This window comes from Callorhinus ursinus, unplaced genomic scaffold (assembly GCF_003265705.2).
Source record: "Callorhinus ursinus isolate GAN/ISIS: 27379988/994484 unplaced genomic scaffold, GSC_fseal_2.0 scaffold1, whole genome shotgun sequence".
NCBI lineage: Eukaryota > Metazoa > Chordata > Mammalia > Carnivora > Otariidae > Callorhinus > Callorhinus ursinus.
The window spans coordinates 132883759-132911009 of NW_027397063.1; positions in this window are offsets into that span (position 1 = coordinate 132883759).

Consider the following 27251-nt stretch of genomic DNA (forward strand, 5'->3'; position numbering starts at 1 on the left):
TGCTCTGTGCCAGGAGAGCAAGTAGGGGCACGGGGAGCTGGGAAAAGGGAGGGGAGGACCGCGAGTGCATTCAGCTGAACGCTGTCCATCATCGGTTTGTATGCCATACCAGAAAATGGAAAGAGGACTTGGGGAGGAGTATATCGATAGACACAGTGTTGGAAAGGGCTAAGGAGTGGGGCACAAAGACCAGAATCTTTGTCAATCTGATCTGTTAGCCACCCTTGATGCTTAGCGAAAAGACAAAGCCATGCTCCGTGATGGCAAACAACAAAACGGAGCTCCTGTGGCCGAATGGATTCTGAGTGTACCGGGTAAAATGATATCCCCCTTTTAGGAAAAAAAAGGCTCTCCCCACACCATCTGGTCAAACGACAAGTCTTTACAAGCTCTGCTAAAATTTTAAAAAGTAAAAGTAGATGAGGGCTAAGTGATTAGTGGTACTTTTCCTAGGAGTGCTGAATCACAGGGGGGTTTTGCTGTCCCCCCTCCTCCCCCCAAACCTCCATGTAGTTACAGCACCCCCCCCCACCCCGGCCCCGTAGACCCTCCTTAAGCAGACATGCAAGGCTCCGGGGCTTGTGTGTGATGGTTAGCTCCCAGATGTAGACCGCTTGTTTTTCTGTCTAAAATTGTTGACATGAGTAGACAATGCTGTTAAGAAAAACAAACTCCTAAGCATTCCCAGGGTTAGCCCCAAAGTTTCCAGCATGATTCACACAGTCTTGTACCTTAAACCTCTCTTTAGTCTATGAACTGGCAAAAAAAAAAAGAAGCACCTCGAGTTTGCCATAGATACCCCATTAGACTGTCACCTCTTTAAGGTGAATTCAGTGGGATCTCTCCTGAGATATTGGATAATAAAGTTTACTCAGTACAACTAATAACCTTCAAACTTCAGTAAGGGCTGGAACAGGGTCATCCTTTTCTTTGGTTTGCCTGGAGGTTTCTTGCAAAAAGCCTTCACCTGAAAGAGGATCAATAAAGATTTGTTTAATTAAATGGAATGATTTGCCAAAAATACCCTTAAATATTCCCCTGGTGAGTTCTAAGCCACTATTTAAAGAAATCTTTTTTTTTTAAGATTTTATTTATTTATTTGACAGAGAGATTGGGAGAGCACAAGGTGAGGGGGGGAGGTTAGCGGCAGAAGGAGAAGCAGACTCCCCGCTGAGCAGGGAGCCCAACCCGGGGCTCAATCCCAGGACCCTGAGATCATGACCTGAGCCAAAGGCAGACGCTTAACCAGCTGAGCCACCCAGGTGCCCCTAAAGAAATCTTTTTAAAATGAGGATAACTACCCAGGATTCATCCTCTGATACTTTGAAATTCCCTCATGTGAGGTTTCTTTCTTCTTTTTTTGGAAGGCCCATACATGTGAGTAGGCAAATAACACACTGAAAAAGAGGAAATCCAGGTTCTCAAGATGATTGGTAATATATCCAAGATCACATGCAACTCCTTACTAACAGACGTAGGATGAGAAGGTCTGGGTTATCCTGATCTAGTGAAAGTAGGGTTCATGGATCAGGATCACCTGGGATTTTATTAATCTCAGGCCCCATCCCAGACCAACCGAGTCAGAATCTGCATTTTAAGAAGATCCCCAGGTGAATTATGTGTACATTAAAGTTTGAGAAGCACTGCTCACAGATCATCCTGCTAGAAAAAAGGTAATGCCTTTGAAGCTTTCAGGGACCATAATGTTTATTTTAATCAAATCTTACAGATACATATTTTTTCATCAACCCATATCTGTTATAAAGCTAGTCTAGGATAAAACAAACAAACAAGGAATGACATTGTTAGCATCCGTCCTTATTTGCTCAGGACCAATAATTATTATTTAACATTCAAAATAATGTTGAGGTCCTTCTATCTGCTCACATGAAAAGTCATTGACTACATGCTGATTCAGTTAAGTCGAATGAGTGCCATTACCTTTTCTCCCAACTCTGCCTAAATAGTTATTATTCCAGTTTAGCAATTTGGGCAATTTTCAAGCCTCCTCTAAAAAAAAAAATCAAGTATCCTACATTTTAAATCCATTTCTCTACCAGGTATAAAAAATAAAAATTTTCTTTAGTAAAATCGGGGCTTATTTTAGTCTACAATTATGTTGCCAGATTTATAAGGCATTGTCTATACCAGTTGTAGTAAGAAATAAAATGTATGGGGAATCTCATAGTCAAACAATGAATGGAAGTGACCAACTAAATGGAAGTAGAAGACTGAATTTAAATTTGTTTTCTCTTCTTCTTCCTTTCCCTTACATCTCCTCTACTTTAGAAAACAAGATTTGTCAGGGAGTTTCCTTGGAGAAGCACCTTGTCATTTCACCAGTCTTTTAAGACAACTGTGGAATGTAAGAGGGAAATTCTGCCTTAAGAATTCCCCAGTATCATGTTGCCCCAAGTCGAAACTGATCACATTTATCAAACACTAGAGAAGTGCTAATGGTATGCATTGTTATCCACAGTTAATGCAATCAAGGGAACACCTTCAGTATTCGGGTGTGTATGTGTGTGTGTGTGTTAGTGAGTGTGTGTGCAAGAGTTGCTCTTTGGGTAAAAAGAGCAGGAAAGTTTATAGCAAAGGCTAGTGTGGGCTTTCCTCCTTCTGAAGAAAGGCATCAGGAGTTCTGTGTCAGTTTGGTGGGATATTAGTAGTTCCTGAAAGCTCCTCTCTCAATGTTCAGTGAAAATGTACATACAAAATGCAAGTAGAGATAGACTAAAACAGTTGTTAAAGGGGAGAAAAGACAAGGCTGTAAGTGCCAGACAAGGGAGAATTTCTATTAACTGTAGCTTTGATGTAATTGCTCAGAGAAATGTAATCCTAAAATACTCACAGTTTACCACCTGAAGCAAAAGCAAAATAGCATGTTAAGGGCTGGAGCAGTAAAAATAGAATCTTCCTTTATCAAAAACTAGTTTTTTAAAAAAAGATTCTGGGCCCAGTTAGTTTTACAGGAAAACTTTTCCCCTAAAGTTTGAAATGTGGAAAAGTTCTACTTATAACAACCCATGCTATAGCATGGTTAAAAAGGAAAAAAACAGGGGCACCTGGGTGGCTCAGTTGAACGGTTAAGCATCGGACTCTTGGTTTCTGCTCATGTCATGATCTCATGGGTCATGGGATTGAGCCCCGCATTGGACTCTCTGCTCAGCAGGGAGCCTGCTTGACGGTTCTCTCCCTCTGCCCCTCCCCCCACTAAAATAAATAAATAAATCTTAAAAAAAAAGAAAAATCCTCATTCCATTTTATCTCAGAAAGATACCAACGCTAATGCAAAACTGGGTAAGAACCATCCCAACTTCCACTCCCATCAATACCATAGACAAATCTCATTTATGAATAAGTAGAAAAAATCCTAAATGTAATAGTATCTAATAAAATTGAAATGATTAGAATGGTTTTAGTTCTTAATCTATCTCCCTAGCAAATTATTGCATCCCAAAGTATGTCAGGTTGTATTTCCTAGGAAGCTGAAATACTGTGTTTAGCAGACAGGATGTTTATTAAGGAGTGTCCTAGGGACAAACATCTGTGGAAGGGAGAGAGGCCCCTGTACATCCTCAGCAGGGCCTCAGGGACCTCTTAAGCTAGGAAAGCCCTAAGTTTGCATGAAATGGTCCAGCTCTTTTGCTCCCACATTAATCAGCATTTGGATATTGGCTACCTTGGGAAGGGACATGACTTGGATGAAGCATCTCTCATATCCAATGCTAGGAAAGAAGAGCTCCTTCTTTCCTCTGCTTAGGGTAATGGCACATGGAGAGGGCCTGCCTATCCTAATACAAAACGTCAGTGACACCTGGAGTGGGATATAGAGAGGGAGACTGTAAAAAGTTTTGGGGTCAAGAGGTTACTACTATCAATCCTTGAGACCTCCTTCAGTTTTTCCTTTAATCCTCTGAGATATTCTAGTATCTTTTCCAGTGATACAAGTAAAGAAAACTCCCTTTCACTTAAGGTAGTGTAAATTGATTTTTTAATACCCGACTTATACACAATATCAGATTAACTCAGTTGCCAAACCCAAGTAAAGAACACACACACACACACACACCTGTAAGCTAATATTAAGTATGAATATAGAATCAATCATATAAAAATTATCATGAAAAAAAGTTTTAAGGCTGTATATGGAAAGACTATTATACTTATTTTGTTATGATTTAATACTAGAAAAAATTGTCAACATAACCTACAGAATCACATTATATTCAAAAAAGGAAATATATGTGATCATCTTACTAGAATGGTATAGTAGGCTAATTAATGAGCCCCCCCAAAAAATCCATGTCCTAATCCCTGAAAACTACAAGTATGTGTTTTATATGGTAAAAAAGACTTTGCAGATGTGATATAGTTGAAAATCTTGAAATGAGGAGATTAACTTGAATTATCAGGTGGGCTCGATGTAAATATAAGGGTCCTTGTAAGAGGGAGGCAGGGGAGTTAGAGATAGAGAAGGCCATGCGACCATGAAGCAGAGAGCAGAGTGACGTCCTTTGAAGAGGAAGAAGAGAACTGGAAACTGAGGAATGCAGACAGCCTCTAGAAGTTAGAAAAGACAAGGAAGTGGATTCTCCTCCCAGAGCCTCCAGAAGAAGCCGCTCCTGACAACCTTTTGACTTTAGCTCAGCAAGACTGATTTTGGACTCTGACCTCCAGACAGAAGGTAGATTTGTATTGTCTTAAGCCATCAGATTTGTGGTAATTTGTTATAGCAGCAACCAGAAACTAATACAAAGGGGAAAGGACAGTAACATTTCGTATTGTTTTTTTTAAAAAAAACTTAATAAAGGACACTTTTTTTAGTATGACAAAGGCCAACAACCTACTTTAAGGAGCCACGCACAACAACATCATGATTATTTTTTAAACATTGTTTTGGAAAGTTTTAGCAAAATCCAATAAGAAATGAAAAAGTATTTAGGTATATCCATTAAAAAAGGAAAACGATTCTTTTCCAAGAAAATATAAGAGAGTGAATTATGAAAACATCAGCTGGTCACCAATACTTTATATATATTTCAGAAATCTAAATGACTTCCTTGCCTAACTTTGATGCCCACACTCATTGGTCAGTAAAATCTGAGTTCAGTGGATGTCAGGCTCTTTATACTCTTTATTTATCCTTTTTGAATATGAACATCAGTCTATTAGCACACTGATTATGGCCTGCTGTCCTAGACCCTACTGTGGATATTACATAATACGTGGCATCATGGGCACCTGGGTGGCTCAGTCAGTTACGTGTCTGCCTTCAGCTCAGATCATGATCCTGGGGTCCTGGGATCAAGCCCCGCATCCGGCTCCCTGCTTGGTGGGGAGTCTGCTCCTCCCTCTCCCTCTGCCCTACCGCCCCCCTCCAAGTCATGCTCTCTCTCAAATAAATAACTAAAATCTTTTAAAAAAATTAAATGGCATCAGTGCAATGTTACCTTTCTGAAAATGTAAACTTTTGGATTTCAAAATATATCTGTCTCCCAGGTTTTGTTGCAGGTTGAAGGCCTATAACAATACACCTTGGTAATGTGACAAGAAATAGGTATGTAAATATATAAAATCATTAACAATAAAAAATTCAGATAGATGTGATGGTAAAAACATTCCACTTACATAAATTATAAAATACTTAAATTAAGTGTAATCTCTCAATGAAAAATGTGTGGGGCTCCAGTGAAAAAAGCTACAAAATGACAAAGAGAAATAAAAAAAAGACATATAAGTGGAAAGATATACTGTGTTTCTATGTAAGTAGGCTGAAAATTGTAAAAATCTTCCTTTTTCCTCAAAATAATGTATAGAGATAATGCCATCCTAAATAAAATCTCAATAAAATTTAGCTTAGAACTTGATTTTTAAAAACAGCTCTGCAGACTCTCTTTCCTCACCTCACACTGCTCACAGGGGTCTCAGCAGCGTCTTTCCCTACACTGGGTAAGTCTCAACTGGGCCCATTTTAATCTCTGCAAAGGAAGAACGGAGTAGCTGGAGTTCTGATGTGCCCTATTTAAGGGATTTAAGATTCTGGGATTGAGGGGCACCTGGGTGGTTCAGTCAGTTAAGCATCCAACTCTTGATTTGAGCTCAGGTCATGATTTCGGGATCGTGAGATCAAGACCCACAATGGGCTCGGTGCTGAACATGGAGCCTGCTTGAGATTCTCTCTTTCCCTCTCCCTCTGCCCCTCCCCACCGCTTACTCACACACATTCTCTCTCTCTTTCTCTAAAAAATTTTTTAAAAAGAGATTCTGGGACAGAAAATCACTGTTCTCAAACCCTTCTGATATAATAAACATGTACAAGTTAACTTTTCAAAAAATTTGCAGACAGTAATAAAGCCTACCATGTTATTAAAAAAAAAAATACAACAATTAAATCAATGTGGTACCAATTCCAAAATACTAATGTTGATAAAATACAACAAATCTTCACAACCAAATCCTAGAATAAATAAAAGTATAGTATTTATAAAGTAGGCATTGCAAATCAATAGGCAAGGAAAATATTATTCAAAACAGGATATTATTGGGGGAAAAATACCCGCTAAGAACTTTTGCTCATGCCATACCTATGAATTAAAGAATAAAAAGAAATAAATTAAGGTGTTTAAAATCTCTAGGTAAGGTAAACACTTTTTAAATACCCAGATGAGGTAAAGTTTTCTGAGTGGAAAATAGCAATGGATTATACTTTTTTGGGTCAAATGAATTAAAGAGTAAACAAGATCCAAAAATCCCCCAAAATGTATGTGACAAACATTTCAGACAAAAAGCCAGTCTCTTCAATGTATGCAATTCACATAAATCATTAGAAGTCACTAAGATTCCAATAGAAACAAAATTAGAATAGGAACTCACAATTTATATATGAGGAAATTCAAATTCATTTTTTTAAAAGCCACACTAGAAAACAACTGAGAAAAAATTCATTTGGTCCTTTCTCCCCTACAAGACAATTTTGTTATATATTTGAGTACCTTAAGTATAGGAGGTAAACCCTCAACTGTCCAATGAGTAAGTACCTAAGAAGGGAGTAGGAAGAAAGTAACTTAAACAAGAACTTAAGTAGTACTTCATTTTTTTAAAAGATTTTATTTATTTATTTGAGAGAGAGACAGAGTACACATGGCGTGCATAGAGAGGGACAGAGGGAGAGACAAGAAGACTCCCTGCTAAGCAGGGGGCCCAACATAGGCCTCGATCCCGGGACCCCAAGATCATAACCTGAACTGAAGACAGACTCTTAATACCTGAGCCACCCAGGTGCCCTTTAAGTAGGACTTCTTACATGTACAGCATGTGCTGGGGATTGTGACAAATACACAATATACATAAGGTAAGTCATTAAATTAAATCTAACAATGAACATGATGTAAACAAATGGCATTCTCGTTTCATAAATATGAGGTCACTTGGGCTCGGAGCATTGTAATACAAATAGCTAGATGGTAATGTGCCAGTGGAATTAGAAGGTAATCATTTTTTGCCACAAAATCTTCATCACCCTTCAATTAATGCCGAGAAAGAACTTAAAGCATAAAAAGATTCTTTATATTCTTTACTTCAGAGGCAAACTGATGTAGTAGAAAGCCTAGTGATCAGAGAATTAGGATTTAGTTATGTTTTTTAAGACTAACCAGCAGGGTGAAAATGGGCAAGTCATTTAAAAGCTCTAGGTTTCGGTTGGTCTTGTCTCTACTCTGGTAATAACCCCCGGTGGGTCTTCAGCCCTGGAGGTTTGGTGTTGATGCACTCTTGTGACCCTTTCCACTACTAACATCTATGCCAGGATCTTAAAGATCATCTTATCCGAGACCATTGAGGGGAAGATGTTATAAAGAATATTGTTCAGAATAGTTTCCCAGAACTGAAATTCCCAAGAAGAAAGGAAAAACTCCTAGGAAGAAAGGAAGGAAGGAAATAAATGAGTTTCTAGATTGAAAGAGCACATTAAGTGCCCAGCAGGAAAAAGGGAAATAGACACATACCCACGCATATCACCACGACATTTCACAGTACGAGGGATAAAGAAAGACCCCACAGGAGACTTTACAGGCTTTCAGAATGAGAAAAAAAAAAAAAGTGGTACATACCCAAATCAGAAGTCAGAGTGGGTTTGGGAATATTTGAGAACAACACTAGAAGCTAGAAGACCTTGGAGCAATGCCTTCAAAATTCTTAAGGAGAATGATTTCCAACCCAGAACTCAATATTTAGCCAAACTATCAATTAAAAGAAATAAAATACAGATAATTTCAGACATAAGGTCTCAAAAATTTACCACTTATTTGTCTTTTCTTGAGAAGCAATTGGGAAATATGCTCCACTAAAATGAGAGAGTAAATCAAGGAAGAGAAAGAAATGAGATATAGGAGACTGGGGATTCAGTTCAGAAAAGGGGTGTAAGGAGACCCCAAGTCACTAACTGAGCAGGAGTAGAGGACAGCAAGCCTACACTGACACAGGCCAGAAGGTTCTTCTATTCCTATATTTCTACAGGAATGGGAAATTGATAAGTACCTGATATATCTCAATATTTTTTTAAAGTCAACTTCTTTTTTTTTAAGATTTTATTTATTTGAGAGAGAGAATGAAATAGAGAGAGAGAGCATGAGAGGGGGGAGGGTCCGAGGGAGAAGCAGAATCACTGCTGAGCAGGGAGCCCGATGCGGGACTCGATCCCGGGACTCTGGGATCATGACCTGAGCCAAAGGCAGTTGCTTAACCAACTGAGCCACCCAGGCACCCTATATCTCAATATCTTAAGAGGAGATTTAGATGACTAATGGAGTGAATGAAAATTTGATTAGTGTTTTTCGTTTTCTAATCAAACAACATCAATAACAACAGTATTACTAATTGAAGGAAAAATAAAAGTCATTCAGGGAAATAAAAGCATATGATACTCCCATGGCTCAGCTGTGAAAAGAATCTACAGTCAGGTGAACACTGACTATGGTAAAACCAACAGTATAATGTGACAATATAAGGAGATAGACAAGTTCATGAGTGGGTGGGGTGGAGGGGAATGAAGGAGAGTTAAATCTTTTTCCTCCGTAGGGAAAGTCAATAGAGAATACTTAAAACTAAACCACCGTGATGTAGCAATATAAACATATTACTTAGAGATATGGAATTAAAACACCAAATAACACCAAACTTGGCTCAGTCTGACTTCAAACTCTGTTCTTTTCACTACTGCACACATAGTCCCTAATCGCAGAACCTCAGGGTCATTGTGCTCCTTTGGGAGGTGGCAGTAAGTAACACAACATTCAGAAAGTCGGTTAGTGATGAACCTTTGGGAGACTGACTGATGTAATGGGTTGCACTGGCTTAAGGAAGAAGGGAAAAGTATTTATCGAGAGCTGGAGATATATTTTGTTTTCTCGTTTAATCTGGTTTATCTGAAAAAACAAGTAACACTTGTGTCTCTGAACATCTTAGACTGAAGAGTAGACAGATGTTAACCAATCCCTGGTTTGTTTATTTCAAAGTGACATTAGTTTTAAGATGTCCATCACTAAAGCTAATGCATAAATTTTATGTTCTATTCATCTACACAGTGCGTATGATTTTACTGGGACACTACAGATCCCAGAGGTGCTGGAGGACAGAGTGTTCCCACTCATTCTTTCCAACACTTTATAAAATACATTTTTGATTTGTACATTCTCATTTTTAGTTTATTCTGATTTATGGTTAAATCATAGGAGGGTGGTTCTGAAACCTAGCTTAAGAAAAATATATAAATGCAGCAGTATACCAGGCATAAAGGAAAGAGAACATTTGGTGAGCTCAAATGTTTGACCTCTTGGATGCTACTTGAGGATATAGTCCATAGAGTTATAGGTTTAAAGAGAAATAGAATCCTTAATTACATTTCATCTATCCATCAAATATTAACATGTTTTTTGATTACTGGGTTTTATATGCCAATTGAGTTTTCATATCCTTTAAAGCAACACCTCCAAGCTGAGTTAATCGTAAAAAACAAAGAAAACCAGTCAAACTGAAAATCATAAGACACTTAAGGGGTGTGGATTTTCCTAACAACTTTAATAAGGGCTGTTTAAAAATCTAGTTTTAATCATTTCACCGCATTTCAGTCTTGCTTTGAAGCCCACATTTCTCCACCTAGTTCCCGTCACTACATGATAATCATAAAATATAGATGGCAAAAATTATAAAGTTGGGCTTCCATCTTCTCGACATCCAGTGGCAGAAAATGAAATACACTTTAACAATACAAAAACATGGACTGATGCACATACATGCACTTATCAACTGACTCAAAACAAATTCAAGATAAAAATAGAGAAAATGTATCCATGCAGGTCCTCATGCACCATAGCCTTTAAAAAGTATTCTTAGTTTAAAAAAAGTATTCTTAGTTAATGCCAGGCAGTCACAAGTCTAGAAAACTGAATTGCGTTATTTTTGAAAAATAATGTTTTGGTGAATACAAAGACTAAAATCTTATTAAACTCCTTAGTTTTGAGATGAGGAAAAATTGAGGCACAGAGAGGCCAAACAACCTTCTCAAGGTCACCTACTAAAGAAATTGACTTTCAAGTCAATAAATACGTAGTCTAGTGTTTTGTTGGTTTGATGGTTCATTCATTCAAAAATAGTTTTGAACATCTGCCATAAGGACGACACCTGAATATAGTGATGGAAAAAAAAATCTCTGTATCAAGAAGCTAATAGTCTGGTGGAGAAGAGAGAAAAGCAACCACAACTGTAACAATGATCCAGAGAAAAGAAAATGAAGGAAGATAAAAAGCTGGAACATAAAGATAGATTGGTTTGGGGAATCATGGTAGGAAATGAAGTTGGAGATGGAGCCAGGGGCCAGGTCACGCAGGACTTCTTAGGCCATGATAGGACTTTATTTTATTTTATTTATTTATTTTTAAAGATTGTTATTTATTTATTTGACAGAGAGATAGAGAGAGCCAGAGAGCACAAGTGGGGGGTGGGTGGGAGAGCAGTAGAGGGAGAAGCAGGCTCCCCACGGAGCAGTGAGCCCGATGCAGGGCTTGATCCCAGGACCCTGAGATCATGACCTGAGCCAAAGGCTCAGCCAACTGAGCCACCCAGGCACCCCAGGACTTTATTTTATTTTAAGTATAATGGGAAGCTTGGTGATGGTTTGAGCATGAGTGTGACATGATCAATTCCATTGCTTCATATTTATTTACAGAACTGGATGGTTTGCCTAATGCTCTGGCTATATTTTATTTTGTTTCAAAAACTTATGCCTACCTTTTATTTTTAAAGACATGGCAAACCATATCTACAGCAGACACCCCCTAGCCTTGATGGTTTTGCAAGCAAACCAGGCAAATTTGCTGGGTCTGAGAGTCAGATGATCTGTTTGTCTACAGATCTAGGTTCTTTCCACAAGATTCCTCTCTCTCTGTCTCTCACCAATCTAAGTCCTGTGTCTTTTCACCCATCATTTCTAGTGATATCTAAATAGCAATAGTGACTTGTCCCAGAATAGTTTGAAACCCACTGCACCTTAAAGATACGGTGCTATGAAAATAAAGATACAGTGCTACGAAAGCGAAATTTAGAAACAATAAAAACTGTAGCTTATCTTTTTAGAGAGCATACATCCTGGACTTTGTGGCAAGATTTTTATTTCAAGTATTTTATCTTTTATGTCCCTAAAAGATGTTTATACTCATGGTCCCATTATCTCTAGGTCTGAATTGATAACTGTGCTTATTTCACATTGCATGACCAAATGAACTGAGATTTGCTCAAAGGAGTCTTCCGTTGATCTTATATAACTGTATCGATATGCTTTCACTTTTTCGCAAAGGTGAAAATTTGAGGCAAGAGAAAATATCACAAAAAATGCAATTATTGAGATGTGGATCAGGATATTTAAGTTTGCAGATTTTATCAACCTTGGAAATAGAGATTCCTCTTCAGTCTTTGGGCAATTAACAAGTTATTTTAGCTGAAAAGCATTTTTCATGAATATTCCTCTAATAGAAATTTCCAAAGAAAAGAACACCTGAAGAGAGGGAAGGAAGGGCACTTTCTCCTTCATGCTTCTTCCCACCCCTCCTGGAAAATACTTTAGATTTATTTTAAGGCTCATTGCACCATAACTAACTTGTTTCTGTTTGATAAGCACCCACCCAAACTGCAACTTTGTTCTGTTTTTCATTTCACTTTCTCTGGAACTGTTGTCTTTAGACATATTTTGAATGCTGGGATTTGTTCATCTTTTTACAGTTCCAGCCTGGACCAATAAAGTTTGTGTGTTATGTTATACAGATATTTATTCAGCATAATATGCAATGGTATAACCAGACTTTTTAAAAAAACAGAACAAAAAATATGTTTTGAGAATAATCTTGGCAGAGATCAAAGATATCTCTTCAGTTTAAATCCAGCTATGGTTTAGAGTCAACCATAGTGGCAATGCTAAGTCGCTTGTCAAATACTTTTTTTTTTTTTCCGAAAGATTGAGTCTTATTCACATATAAATGTATCTATGAACGGCAGAATCACAAAGGGACTGAGCTCCCAGAATCACAAAGGACACTAGAATTAGCTTTTACTAGGCCTGTGAGCTTGAGTAAATTAATCTTTTTAAGGCTGTGTTTTTCCATCTGTACGTGGAAAGGAAATATCACACATAGAGTGTTTAGCACCGTATCTGACACATAGTAAGTTCTCATCAATGTGAGCTATTTGTTACAATACAAAAAATAAAGGAGGCCCCCGAGTCCTCCCCACAGCCCTACTATCCAGAGGCGGCTGTCCTGATACACAGCTGTGCATCAACTGTCAGGAGACCACAGTGCTTTTGAGTTGGAAAGTACCTCAGAGGTCTTCAGGTTCAACCCTCCCACATTTCACAGATGAGGAAACTGAGACCCGGATCAGAGAAAACAGCTCAGGGGCACAGGGTTAGTTATGGATAGAGATTAGAGTGTAGGTTTTCTGATGGCTAGACCCTTTTTTATTTCCCATAATTCAAGCTGAACCAAATCCCCTCTTCAAAGGTGTGGTATGCAGCAGAGTGATGCTTCCCACCATGTAATTACTGGCATTGTCTGGGGAGATAATTGGTCACAGAACTGGAACTCTAACTGGCCCCCAAATACAGCTCACAGGGTACACCTGTGGTCTGAAGATGGGAGTGGGGGGTGGGTGGGAGCCAGAGGGTGGAAATCCTCTCTGATGAATAGAGGGGGCACCTAGAACCATCCCTTTAAAGCACATATCAGATCCTATCACTCCACCAAAATTCTCCAGCAGGTTCCCATCTCACTCAAATCCTAAGCATGGCCTGTGAAGCCCGGAATAAGCTGGCCTCATCCACCTCTCTGATGTCCCCTCTTACTGCTCCCCCTTCCTCATTCCACTTCCAGTCCCTCCAGCCACCTTGCTGTCCATGAAACATACCAGGGTACCTTTCAGCCACAGGCCTTGACTTAGCATTCCCTCTGCTTGGATCACTGTCTCCTAGACATCCACATGGTTCTGCCTTCTCTTCGTTCACATCTTAGTTCAAATGTCATCTCACTCCAGAGGCCTTCCAGGCTCTCCCTATACAGACTGGCACCTCTGGACCTGCTACTCTCCTTAACTGGAAGCTGCTTTATTGCTCTGCATAGCACTGACCCAGAGTTGACATTAGAAGGATACTAATTTCCTTGCTTATTGTGTGTCTCCCCACCAGAACGTGAGCCCTACAAGATCAGGGAGTTTGACAAGAAGAGTGTCTGGTGCTAGTAGGCTTGCTAAGTCCACAGGGATAAGAGTAGAGGAAAGGAGGCAAAAGGAAGAAGTTGGAGGAGGAATCTATAAGTTTAGTAGGCTCTCCTGAAGAATTCTGAGCCGAGGTGGAAACATCGAGATAAATAACTAAATAACTTGAGGGACAGCAGGCTTCCTCTTTCTTCATAAGTCCTTAGGCCACCCACTTATTTAAATATAGTGCTTATATTTTCTGCCTTCTTTCTCTCTTTTGCAACCTCCTGAGAACAAGAACTTTGGTTCTCTGCTATGTCCCCAGCACTAGACCAGTGCCTGGAACATGAGTAGTGCTCAATAAATTGATTGAATGAATCAATAAATTAAGTTTTATTAAGTTTTACTTATTAAGGGAGAAGAACAAATGTGGATATAAAGTACCTCGTATAGGCCTTGAACACGAGTCGTCAAAATTTAAAACTTTTCATGCATGCATTTGAGAAAAATCTACACTTTAGAGACCATATCTAATCATTCAGTCTTGTAATCCCAACATCTAACTAGTACCATGCAATAAGTAGATGCTAAGTAAGGATTCGTTGAATGAATATATGAATGTGCACAAAGTGCTTTTTAAAACTCAGTCTGCTACATGTGATGTAATTTAATGCAGTGGTCATCGAACATCTACTGTTGGAAAGCACTGTGTTAGATCCTGAAGCACTGGATTTTAGAGCTGGAAATAAAGGAGTAAGCAAATTGCAGGGGAGGGAAAACCAAGCAAAAGTTTTGCTTTTCATATAATTGATATCACCCTCTGGAAAAGGAGCCAGAGCAACTTCCCTAGAACCAAGCATTCCAAAATTTTGGCATTTGGAGTGGGTAAGCGCATTTCAGTCATTTTCATTGGTCTTGGTTCTATAAACTAACTATAAGCCTTTAAATCAGGATGGGCAGATGCTTGACATGGGTGTGACTCTTCCCCGTACTATGTCAGTGACAGACATCACTAATCAATCTCAGTATCTCAGTACTATATAGCTCTGTGCCTAGGTGTGGCCTCGGAATCCATCTCAACTAGTGCCTCCCAACTGATCAGAACTAATCCTAGAGATAAACCTATCACAGCCCCTGGTCTGAAATGTGACCATGTATGCACAGGCACCATTCCCCTGTCAAACGTATGAGGTGAATGTCTCATTACTCTGCTTCCATGGAGAATGGTGCCCCTGGGTTCCAGGGTTCAGTGGGAAGAGGAGACTGCAGGCACAAGCCTTCATCTGGGTCATCTTCCATCAGAGGACTGGCTCTCAAACGGAGTATTTTTCCTAACCCTCAATAGACACGTCAGCACTCTCCCTACCTGCTGGCTCTGGCAGAGAGAAAGGGAGAGACAGGGACGAGGAGCTGCCATGGATTCCAGGTGTCCCTTAATGCAGTCCAATGTGGCCACCGCAGGGCCTCTCTGCTTGCCTGCAGATATCCTTTTGAGCGTTCAATTAAAAGGGACATTTGCTGACGTCCGTAGGTGGTGTGCATGGTCCTGGCAGTTTCAACATGTTGGCTTCCAGCATTGATGCTTATAAGATTTGGGTTTTTTGTGTTGTTTGTTTAAGTGCAAATATTAATGTTTAGAGGAACTGGGCAATTGTGTGTTTATTTAAAGCCTGAGAAATAACAGGACCATTATCTTTAACACTTGCAGTGGTCACAGGTGTTTTCACATGAAAATTTGAGATTTGGAGCCAAGCGCAAAGAATAACCCTCACAATTCTCCCAGCAAAAGTATGCAAAGTTACGCTGAGAAGAGGGATTCCTTTTCTTACTCCTTGAATCAGGTCCTGAAAAAGTTTAGGAGTGTGGGAGGCTTAGGTCTGAATCGTGGGTGTCCATTTCTTCAGCCATAAAATGAGGCTAACAGTATCTGCTTAAGGACCTTTGAAATGATGAAAGCAACGAAGGAGTGCTTTTGTAACTTTAGAGTGGTGAAGATCTTTTAACAAGTACTCAAAATCCAGAGGCCATAAAGAAAAATTGATACATTCAAATATATTTTAAAAATAAGCAAATCAAATCATGAAAGAAAAACTGGAAACATTGTCTGTGTCTTATATTACAAAGAGCTCATCATCTCTTTAATATATAAAGAGCTCCTAGAAATTGAGAAGAAAATGGTCAAAAGTTTTATGAATAGACTGTTTATAGGGGAAAAAAATACAAATAGCCCTTATGCAAATAATATGAAAAGAAGCTCAATTTCATTCCTAATAAGAGACAAAACAGTGAAATTTCACTGAAATAATATTTCTCACCTATCAAATTGGCAAAAAATCAAAAGTTTAACAACACACTCTGTTGGCAAGGTGGTAGGGAAACGGGCATGCTCATGCATTGCTGGTGGGAGTGCAAAATGGTACAACCCCTGCAGAGGGCAATTTGGCAAGCGTTATCAAAATTACAAATGCATTTACCCTTTGACCCAGCAATCCCACTTCTGGGAATTTATTCTACAGATACACCTCACAGATAAGTAACAGTGAATATACATTGATATGCAGTGCAGCATTAATTAATGGCAAAAGATAAGAAACAGTCCAACTGCCCACCAGCAAGGAAATAAATCATGGTGTATGCGCACCATGGAATATTATGCAACTGTAAGACAAAGAATGGGGTGCCCTCTATGCACAGATATGGAAAGATCTCTAGCATTTGTTAAAGAAGCATTTCAGGAGCAGATACTATATATTGTAGGCTACCTTTTGTTTAAGAAAGGTGAGAAGTTTGAGGGAGAAAATATACTTAGATTTGCTTTAAGTTTCAAAAAGAAAGATTTTTAGTACCCCAGGGAAACGAATAGAAATAGGAGTCCTCATGGGACACAGAGCTGGACATAAAATGAATGGGAACAACAGTGGAAGTAATACTTTTTGACATCTGCCTTTTTGTATTATTTTGACTTTCAAGCACGTGAATTTGTTACCTTTTAAAAAATAAAAATTTAAAAAGAAACATAAAAATTTAGAAAAGGAACTAATTAAGTGAATTAATGAACATATGAGTTAGCCAGTGTTCAGATCCATGTAGGTATAAACGTTAGTGGTTTGTGTAGTTTAAGAAGGTACTCTCATGGATTTTGAATGGGGCACTGCAGAGTTACAATCAGAATTATCTGAGGTATATATTAAAAATGAATATTCTGGGGCCCAACCCAAGGCTTGCATGCATAATCAGAAACTCTGGAGCTGAAGCCTAGGAATGGAGGTTTTTTTAAAAAGCTCTCTAGGTGATTCTTATGAACCTCGAAGTTTGAGCACCATTATGCTCTACTTCGGGTGCACACAGTGATGGGGGTGGCAAGCCCATAGGAGCCTATTCGCGCCATGACTTTCACCACCACAGAGAGGCTATCAAGTTCAAAATACACTTCTCCAGCCTTGAGCTCCTGACTTGCACATCCAATTGCCTGCTGGCACTGTCACGTGACCGAGCAATAGCGTTCTCAAATATAACCCGACCCGAACTGAACTCGGATTGGTTGTGTTGGAAATGGTCTCCTGTGCCCATCCGCCCCCTTACATGTTTTTCCTGTAGTCTTCTTCACCTCAGTAAATGACATCATAGCCCACCCTGTTGCTGAAGCTGAACGTTTAGACATCATCTCTGATTCTTGCATTTGACCTCTTCCTATATCTAATCCATTAGCAAATCCCATCCACAGCAGGGGCTGTACCGTTCTGCCCTCCCATCAGCAACGTATGAGAACGCTCGCTTCTCTGCTTCTCCAACAGAAATAGAAATTGGGCATCTTTTGCATGTGTAGGAGTCTTTCTTTCTTTCTCTCATTCTTTCTTTCTTTCTTCTTTCTTTCTTTTTCTTTCTTTCTTCCTATGAACAGTTTACTCATGAACTTTGCATTGTTGGGCTTTTTTCTGCTCACTTTCTAGGTGCTCTTCATATGCTTGTGATGGCTTCCCTGCACTCAGGGTCAAACCCTGTTTTCCTCACTATGACGTCTGGCCTGGATGACCTGCCCCTTCCTACCTTTCTTATTTCATCCTGTGCTGTTCTTTCCTGCCCTCTGTGTTCTGGCCACACAGCCCTTCTTCCTTTTCTTTGAACATGCCACACTCACCCCTGCCTCAGGGCCTTTGTGTTTGCTAGGACTTCTGCCTGGAATGTTCTTCCTGAGTCTCCCAAGACTTAACCCTGTGAGTCAATGAGGACTCAGCTTAGATCTCACCTCCTCAGAGAGACCTTCCCAACTGCACCATCCCAAAGTGGCCCCCCTCCTTTTCTCTCCCTAGTCTACCACTGCTGGTCACTCTGTCACCTCTCCCCATTTTTTTTTCTTCAGAGTGCTCATTAGCATCTAATATCTTCTGAATTTGTTTACTTCTTCATTGCCTGAGCAACTCCCAGAAGCTGGGGCTCTCCCCACTTTATTTGCTGCCATATCCCCAGGACCTAGAACTGTGTGGCACACAGTAAATGCCCCATCAATATTTGCTAAGTAATCAATGACTTCTTGCTTTCCGTGGCTACTCATGCCATCTCTTCCACTCCCTCTCCTTCAGCCCCACTCAGCCTCATAGTCTTGGTGTCAGCTACTGCGGCTAATGCCCACTTCATGTCACCACTTGTTAATGTGAATTCCTAAGGAAGCATCTGTGCTGACAGATCAAGCTCATCCTCTCTCCCCTGTCAGAGCTGGCTGCCTTGATTTAAGCTCCCACCCCTGACCCGATCCTATGTGGGGTGTGGAACCAGAGTGGTGGTGGAACCAGAGTCACATGGTTTGCGTAAGAGCCTGTGAATGAGGCTGGTTCACTGAAAACGATCTGTCTAGAAAAACCTTAGAATATTGAGGACCTATAAAAGTGTGGGAAGAAAAGCCCTATCAAGATAGCATGGGGACAGGAAGGGGAACCTGGGGACAAATTTTGCCTCGTTCACAGTTTTCAACAGGGTCAGCCTACTTTTGGAGGCTTGCCTCCACATTTACTAGAAAGGCAAATCAGGGATATATCAGACCAGGAGCAGAGTGGAATTCACATCTTTTGTGAACCCAGACACGGACTTGAGTGAGCCAGTGGGGTCATTGTGATCCGTGGCTCTATGCTCTCCACCTCTCTTCAGTATAATTAGCAAAGGAAACTGGAGTTTAACAGAAGAAGCAATTCCCATTTTAGTGGTCCATAAAAACAACTTAAACTCAGCTTTACCCCAGGCTCTCTTGGACTTCTGAGCAGAGGACGCACTGCAGTCTGTTTCAAATGAGATCTGCATCTTTTTTCCCATTTTGGAAGCTCCTATAAAATAAAACCAGCAGATTCCCAGAAGATAAAAAATCCATTCTCTCCCTTCCGTTCACATAAGTGCATCCTCACATATTCACAGGCTTCTGCAGATTTTAATAAGGTCCCCTGTGTGGGTCTCTTCAAATATGGGCAAAATACTCAGAGTGAGAAAATGTCACATCTAATCAAGGGTGCTATAAAGGCAGAGCCCGTGGCAGGCAGACAGCTCACAAGTAGCTGGAACCAAATCACAATCTTTGCCTGTTAGTAACCAAAATTGAAAAATCTCATTTTGGGTCTTCATTTTGACAATTTCAATTAAATACTTATGATTTTTTTTAAAAAGGAAAACTATATTTGAATTGGGCAAACAGCATAGCCTGCTAATGGTAATAGACCCTCAGAACTTTTATTTTCTGAAGAAAAAGTGCTTTAGAGACCAACGTTCTCTCAACCCACCCCCCCACTTTTTTATCCAATGTTCCTTTTAAGCATAAACACCTAGACAACACATACGACTACCCCTAACTCTCCCTGCACCCAAACCCTGTCTGACTCTGCATTTCTGCTTACGTTACTGTAACCTAGATCTACAGCCTGGATTTCTTTAGTCCTATGGCTTAAGTCAACATCCCATGCTTTGTGGGTGTCTGAGCCCTTCCCGGTATGTCTGGAGGATTTAATGTAGGGTAACTGATCTTAGCCAGGGAGATTTTGCCCATAGAGTATATCTGGAAATGTCCAGAGACATTTTTTTGGTGTCACAACTGGGAGAGAAGGGTGCTATTGGCATTTAGTGAGTGGAAGCCAGAGATGCTGCTCTACATCCTAAAAGGCACAACATGGTCCCCCACAACCAAGAATGATCAGGCCCTAGACATCATTAGTGCAGTGCTGAGAAAGCCCATGGTGGGGACTTGGGTTTCCACTGACACACTGCAAGCTGTAGGATGCTGCTCACGCTGCGCGTCCCGTCAGCGGGGCTTGCCTTGGACCTGCACCTCTACTGTTCACTGCGGCTCTGGTATCAGCAGAGTGTTGTGAGGGAAATATTACATTCCTCTTTACTGTCCCTTTGCCCCCCCTTACACAAAGTCCTCTGACTGAGAGCCTTAAGTTCAAGGACGGAGAGAAGAGCAGAGCTCAGTAAAGGGAACAGATTACTATATTGGCATTCAACTGTCCTTTCGTTGAATTGTTCTTTGAAGATGTTTCCCTGCTAGGACTTTGCCATGGTTTGTCTTCTCTCCTAAGGCCCTGACACCTGCCATGTTATTCATCCCCATCTTATCCTCAATCTGCAGCTGCCGGTCTCCACCCCTCCTCCCCCCAATCTTCTTTGCTTATTATGCTTTGCTCTCTCCACCCAAACTAAATTTTTGATCTATTTTTGCATTTTAAAAACCTCAGAAAGGCCTTTGCTAAACCAAAAGCCTCTGATTTGAGCATTACAAAAAAAATCTCTCAGAAACTTGTAAACTACAGTTTTCTCTTGAACATAGTTTGAATCAAAATTTTAGGCAGGGGCCCCCTCAAACAAATCTTTGAGAGAGGAACAAAAGAAAAATATATTTCCTCCCTAATTGAGCAAGGGGAAGAGCACATGTATGTCTTCTTTTATGTTATATTCTCAGTTACATTAAGAAAGAAGGGTTGAATAGAATAATGATCAAGAGTTTCAGAAAGTTCTAGGTTTGAACCATAAAACTCCAATATATAAGCAATGTGACCTTGGCCACATTATTTGTTCTCCTTCAGGTTTGGTTTCCAAACAAGGAGATGACAACAGTATCTACTGATTGAGGTTGTAGGATTTAAATGAAGCAATTCATGGAAATACTTACAAGTATATGGCACATAGCAAATCATCAATGAATATTAACTATTACTGTTACAAACCTCAAATTTCTGACATCATTACCATTAACATTAGAAATTCTGGACCAAATCCTTTGAGAAAGTGACCAATCAACTACTAAAGAGCAAAGAGAAGACAGACCCAGCTTTGCCACAGCTCTGAGGATAAAGCCAATTTCCTAATTATATAATTTTTACTCTAAGTGTGACCCTCAGACTGTGGCATGAGCCTCCTCTGGGAGTTTGTCAGAAATGCTGTATCTCAGGACTCACCATAAAACTACTGAATCAGACTCTGCTCTTTAACAAGGTCCCCAGGAGAAGTGCAGGTTATATTACGGTGTGAGAAACACCAGGGAACTTGGTCCAAAAGATGTGGATGTGGCAGCAGAAGAATTAGCTTCAGTTGGTTCTGTTTCCATGGGTCTCTGGCTGATTCAGATGACCTATTAACACCTATCTGCATCAGCATTCTATCGCTGTGTAACAAATTACCATAATCTTAGGAGCTTAAAATAACACCCACCTATTATCTTACAGTTCTGTAGGTCAAAAGTCCCACAGAACATGGCTAGGTTCTCCGCTCAGGGCATACAAAGCTGAAACCAAGATTCCGGCCACGCTGAGTCTGCATCTGGAGGTTCTGGGAAGAATCCAATTCCAAGATCACTCAGGTTGTTGGTAGAGTTAATTCCTTGTAGGTGTAGGGCTGAGCTCCCTGTCATCTTGCCAGCTGTCAGTAAGGGACCCCTCTCAGCATCTACTTGCCACCCTGGAGCCCTTGCCATGTGACTCCCCCATCTCAGCAACAGAGAACCTCCCTTGCATCAAATTTCCTTCAAATAAGATCTCTTTGATTTTTCCTTTCTGCTACTTACCAGAAACTCTCTGCTTTTCAAGGACTCCTGAGATTAAGTTAGGACAATCTCATATCTAAAGGTCAAATCTGCAATATAACTTAGCCTAATCACAGGAGTAAAATCCACCATCTTCATAGTCCTAGGGCAATTGCACCGGGGGCAGGAAATCTAGGGGACATCTTAGAATCCTACCTACCATACCAGGTGTTATTTTCTCTATGTGTCCTCCCTCCCCTACAATCCATGTGTTGAAGCCCTAAGCCTTAGTATGACTATATTTGGAGATGGGGTATTTAAGGAGGTAATTAAGGTTAAATGGTGTTATAATGGTGGGGCCCCAATCCAATAGTCCTTATAGGAAGAGGAAGAGACACCAGGAATGTGTGCTCACAGAGGGAAGATGATGTGAGACTTCCAGCCTCTAGAACTGTGAAAAATAAATTTCTGTTGTTTAAGGCACCCAATCTGTGGCATTTTTTTTATGGCAGCCCTAGCAGACTAATATACCACATAATACCAATGAAAATTATTTTTTTAAATTTGAAATTGGGATGGCAAGATCCCTGTGATGAAATTGGAAACACACGCATCTACAAGCCAATTTAAACATTTGTGAGTCAGCCAGGAGACCAGGATGTGAGGTGAGATGATATAAAAACCTATATATGTGATGGTCTATGCACCAGAAAATCACATATGCACACAACTTAGTATAAATCAGTGTTCTCAGGTATATACTAAGTGCTATGGAAATGCAGAGAATGAAAGTTTATCTGCAATGATACTTAAATACTTTTGTAGATGGAGCACCACCCATCTGATGGGCTAAGAAGATCTAATATGGCTTAGAAGGATGAGCTATCCTCTGTATTCATATGATTCCTGGTGAATATTTGTAATTGCTTGTTTACTGACTGATTGTGAAAAATACAGGTCCAAAAGGAATCCTGTGCAGAAAAAAAGGAAAAGTGTCTGAAGGAGTATTACTAAGTGGTAGAGGGAGAGAAAACTGCATTTTTTTCATCTGAAATTTTACAATAAATCCGAGTAGTTTAATAGTGTAGTTTTACAAAAGACAACAAATATGTATTATAAAAGACATGCATTGATATGTTTGTTTTAGTTTATTGCTGCTCTTCTCACATTGAACTAGTGATATTAAATTGTGATAATGATGTCCCAAAGACATAGCTACAACTGTCAGTCTTTATGTGGGTAAAGTTGGACATATAGTCCAATGGATAGATGGGTTTTCATATTTGTTGCCTGTTATCCAGGTGGACTCCCTGGAATTTATCACACATTTTAGAAAATAGGGGTGAGTTTTTTAGCTTATTATTTTTCCAGTTCAAACATTAACGCTTTTAGAGAAAATATGCAAATCCACAGTCATCTTATTTTGGGAAGCCAAAATATAATCAATTAAAAACTAAATTCTCTTCTTTGCATTAGAGATGTAACCAGGAGTAAGCAAGGGTATACCAACAGATCACTTAATAAAACCAATTTCTGGCTATGAGCCTGAGATGCACTTCAGAACTCTCATGAAGGCTGATGTAATCAATCACATATGTAAATTGATCAGAGGGTTTTTTTTTTCTTTTTGGCTGCTTTTTTCTTAAACATCTTGAAAAAGAAAAGGATTTGTTTTGAAATTAGCTATAATGAAGGTGGGCAGAGAATGGCAAAGGTTATCATGCATGAGGTATGACTAATCTCCAAACCAACTTCTCTCACAAGATAATGACCTTAGCCATGGCCATGGGGGTTGCCGCGTCTTTTATGTGTCTTTGAGTCACATGTTGTGGGTGAACCCAAACTTCAAAGACAAAGATTGATGAGAGAGTGTGTTTCTGGGTGTAAGATTTCCTCCAAATGGGACTTACATCCTTGTACCATGCAGGGCCCATGGAGAAAGCCTGCCTCCTCAGCGAGGTCTTGGAGTGGCTCCCTTGACAGAGACTCTTGGATTTTCCAGTAGATTTTAAAAGACACAAGTGGTTCATTTCCCAGGTAGCTTCCAGAATCTCATTGCCTTTCCCCTCTCCCAATAGTAGCCCCAGTCCTCACCAAACTTCATGGCTTGCAGGAATTTGTAAGTCTCATAAGCAGAGCTCATGCCTATAAATTGAGGACCCTGAATGCACAGTCTGTTGCCTAAATTCCATTTTTCCCAGAAGACAGAAACTAGAGATCTCTAGATCTGTGAGTTCCTTCTCCCAGAGGAAGTTACAGTTGATCTCTGAGCCACTGTCATATTTCCCCCTTCTTTTCTGGCCAACAGCTATGGCTGTAACTTGTAGCTGATACTATTAGTTAGAAGTATGAATGGGTGAGTGAGTGAGTGAGTGAGTGAGTGAGTGAGTGAGTGAGTGAACGAATGAATGCTGGCTGTCAGAGCCCACAGTACAGGCACAAAACACCATTTTCACACCTCCATTCAATAGCTTCACTTGATGTTACCCTGGTGAGTTTATTAATACCATCACTGTCCCCTTCCAGGCATCCGACCTTGCAAAAATGAAAAAGAGCTTCTATTCATGAAAGGTTGGGGTTCACTACCTTAAACAGTATAGAAGACCCCAATACATTCACAATAGCTTCCAACTGACAGTTTTTGATAGGTTCCATGGCATTTACACAAAGCTCTGTGTTCTATATGTTCTATTTTTCCTATTTTCTGTTTTATTTTTTGTGGGTTTTTTTGTTTGTTTTTTGTTTTTACTTCTGATAAAATTTGCCCATTTTCAGGACTTGTATGTTTATGCCACAGGAAGTTTGTGTGGTAAATTCTGTGCATGTTAGCTAGACCATTTATTGCATTAAATAGAAAGAGAAGCAAGATATTTTTGTTCTTACTATTCCTTATCTGTACAAGACACATGGGTTTTCTACATGAATATTTCTCTCCCCTTCTCAGCCACATGGAAAATTTGTGACACATTGCCCACAAAAGCAAGATCTAGGGTACCTAAGAATCTTTTATTTGCCGTCTTTGTGGACAATTTTTAACCTAGAAGAGGGAGCTTAAAAGGATTAGGATTTAGTTTGACCTGATGGAAGCCAAGTTTCAGAAATGGAGGGCAGATCTTTCCCACCCAGGCAGATGTCCCTCACAGACCCCTGCACGTAACCACAGTTCTTGCACAAAGCAATCACACTGACCCTGCAACCAGAGTTTACTTAAGGTCAAAACTCAAAACTAAACTTCAACGAAACCAAAGCCCATCACAACTGAGACAAAAAGAAGAAAGGAAACAGAGGGAGCTCATGTGGATAGAAACTGTCAAGTTTCCCATTGCTTGTACTTGTCAGCCTCACATCAGAAGTCCCCACCCACCCACCCTCCCTCCGTCCTTCCCAAAATGGTGCTGAGGGCAGCATGTGCAGAAACAATGGGAACATGTACATAAGAGAGCACCATGGGGTTCTGCCAGAATGGTCTTGAACACAGCGGATAATTTACCTAGCTCTGCTCAATACAACTACTTCCCTTAAAACTCACTCTTTTTAGAGTTAGGTTTCAACACCTGGCAAGTGACATTTAACTTTACCTTCTTGAAAGGGCACATAGAGACCATTGCCACGCAATCACCAAGCTGCTTTCATGACTTGAGCTCATGTAAGAAAAAAGGGCAAGCCATGTAGTACTTTACCTACCCTACTCCCACACATGGAAACCTAGCTCAATCTGGGCAGTCTTTTGAGAGCACCTTACTTGGAAATCTCACTGTCAAAGGTATCCATTCCCCAGGACTCCAAAAGAATGCAAGCACAATGAAAGCTCATCAGGAGCATAATACCTCACACTTATAGAGCACTTACAATGTGCCAGGACCTGTGGTAGATACTGGACAAGGGTGTGGCCATTTAATCTTCATTTTAACACTGTAATATAGAGGAAACTGAGGCAAGAGAGGTTAAGTGGGTTGCCCAAGATCACTCAGCTACTAAATGGAGAAACCAGGCAACCTGAGTTTATGCTCTTAGGTATATTCCACAGGCTCCATATAAATACTTATATAAGGGTGTGTGTGTGTGTGTGTCCAATGTGTATATGAGTAGGTTTGGGTACTAGAAGTGACCCAAGAGCAGAATGAAGTAGAAGGAGAAGAGCAATTCTTAAGAGCCTTGAAACAACTCTTAATGGACACACCTTCCATGGATAGTCTAAAGGGACCTTTAAAACAAAACATCAACAGCAGGCTGCTAGCAGGATGTATAACAATTTCTCACTCCATCCCAGTGACAATTTGAGGAGACCAATTCAATAAACATCAGTTACCAATTACTGAGGTTTCTAAGGAATTTACTCGGGAAAGGTGTGAATTACAGTAAAAACTATGCCCTAGCCTTTTTGGGTCCCAAAGCTTGCTTGCTCCAGCTTTGTTCTGAGAGGAGGCACGAGTGGCAGGTGGGATGACGAGAAAGAGGGGAGTAAAAAAGGTTGAGAAAACTCCAAAACCTGGAAAGAATTTCTTCATCTTACACTATCTTATAAAAAGAAATTTATCCTGCTTTGACTTTCCTCTCTACCTTGATCTCTATTGTTATTGGGACTTCACAGACAACACAGGAAGGTTATTAAGACAAGAGCCCTTCTTCAGAAAGTAGCTCATTTTGACACCTTATCAAGGAATATAAGATATACCACCCAACAGCAATCTTGTGGATTTGCAAGACTATTACTTTGTAGGTTCAATTGCCTTTTCTCTCCTTTGTTTTTCTCCATAAACTTCCACTAACCTCAAGGAATATCCTATGTGGGTGGAAATTTAAAAGATGAAAACAGAGTTTATTGTATTATATTTTTATTAATACAGGCCCAGTAAACATTACTGCTAGAAAAACTTAGACATCATTTAGTCACATCTTTTTATTTTTTTGGACAAGGAAAACAAGGCTCTGAATATCTCCCAAACCACATGTTTTCTCAAGGTTTGATCCCACTCTGAATCTCACTTCATTTCTTACATTGACTACATATTTTATGTGGCCCCATTTGCTGAAGATGGCAATACACCATTCAACATGAGAAAGGTAGTTCAGAAGCTCTCACTGAACGAGCATTCTTTACTCCAGTGTCTTTCTAAAGAGACACCCCTTCCGCAAATCATTAAATGTATGACCCTTTTGGCCAAACTTAAATGTTGGTAAAATCCTACTTTGCTTTCATAACACAGTACTAGAAATAGCTTCAAAGCTGTATGTAATGCAGTTGCTTAACTGCATTGGTTAGTAGGTTCTCTTACTGAGGAGAATTGAGATAAAAGAAGCAAAAGTAGAAGGTGATGGCCAGTGTGACGCCACAGTAGTGACTATAGGCTCTGCAAGGACAGAAAGCTTGCCTGTTGTATTTACTACAGTGAACCCAGGATTAACAGAGTATATGGTAAGTGGTGGGCACTCAACACATTTTGGTAAATAAATTAACAAAAGGGTGATAGGAGAGTGTGTGTGTGCGGGTGGGGGGTCCTCATACATTTCTACC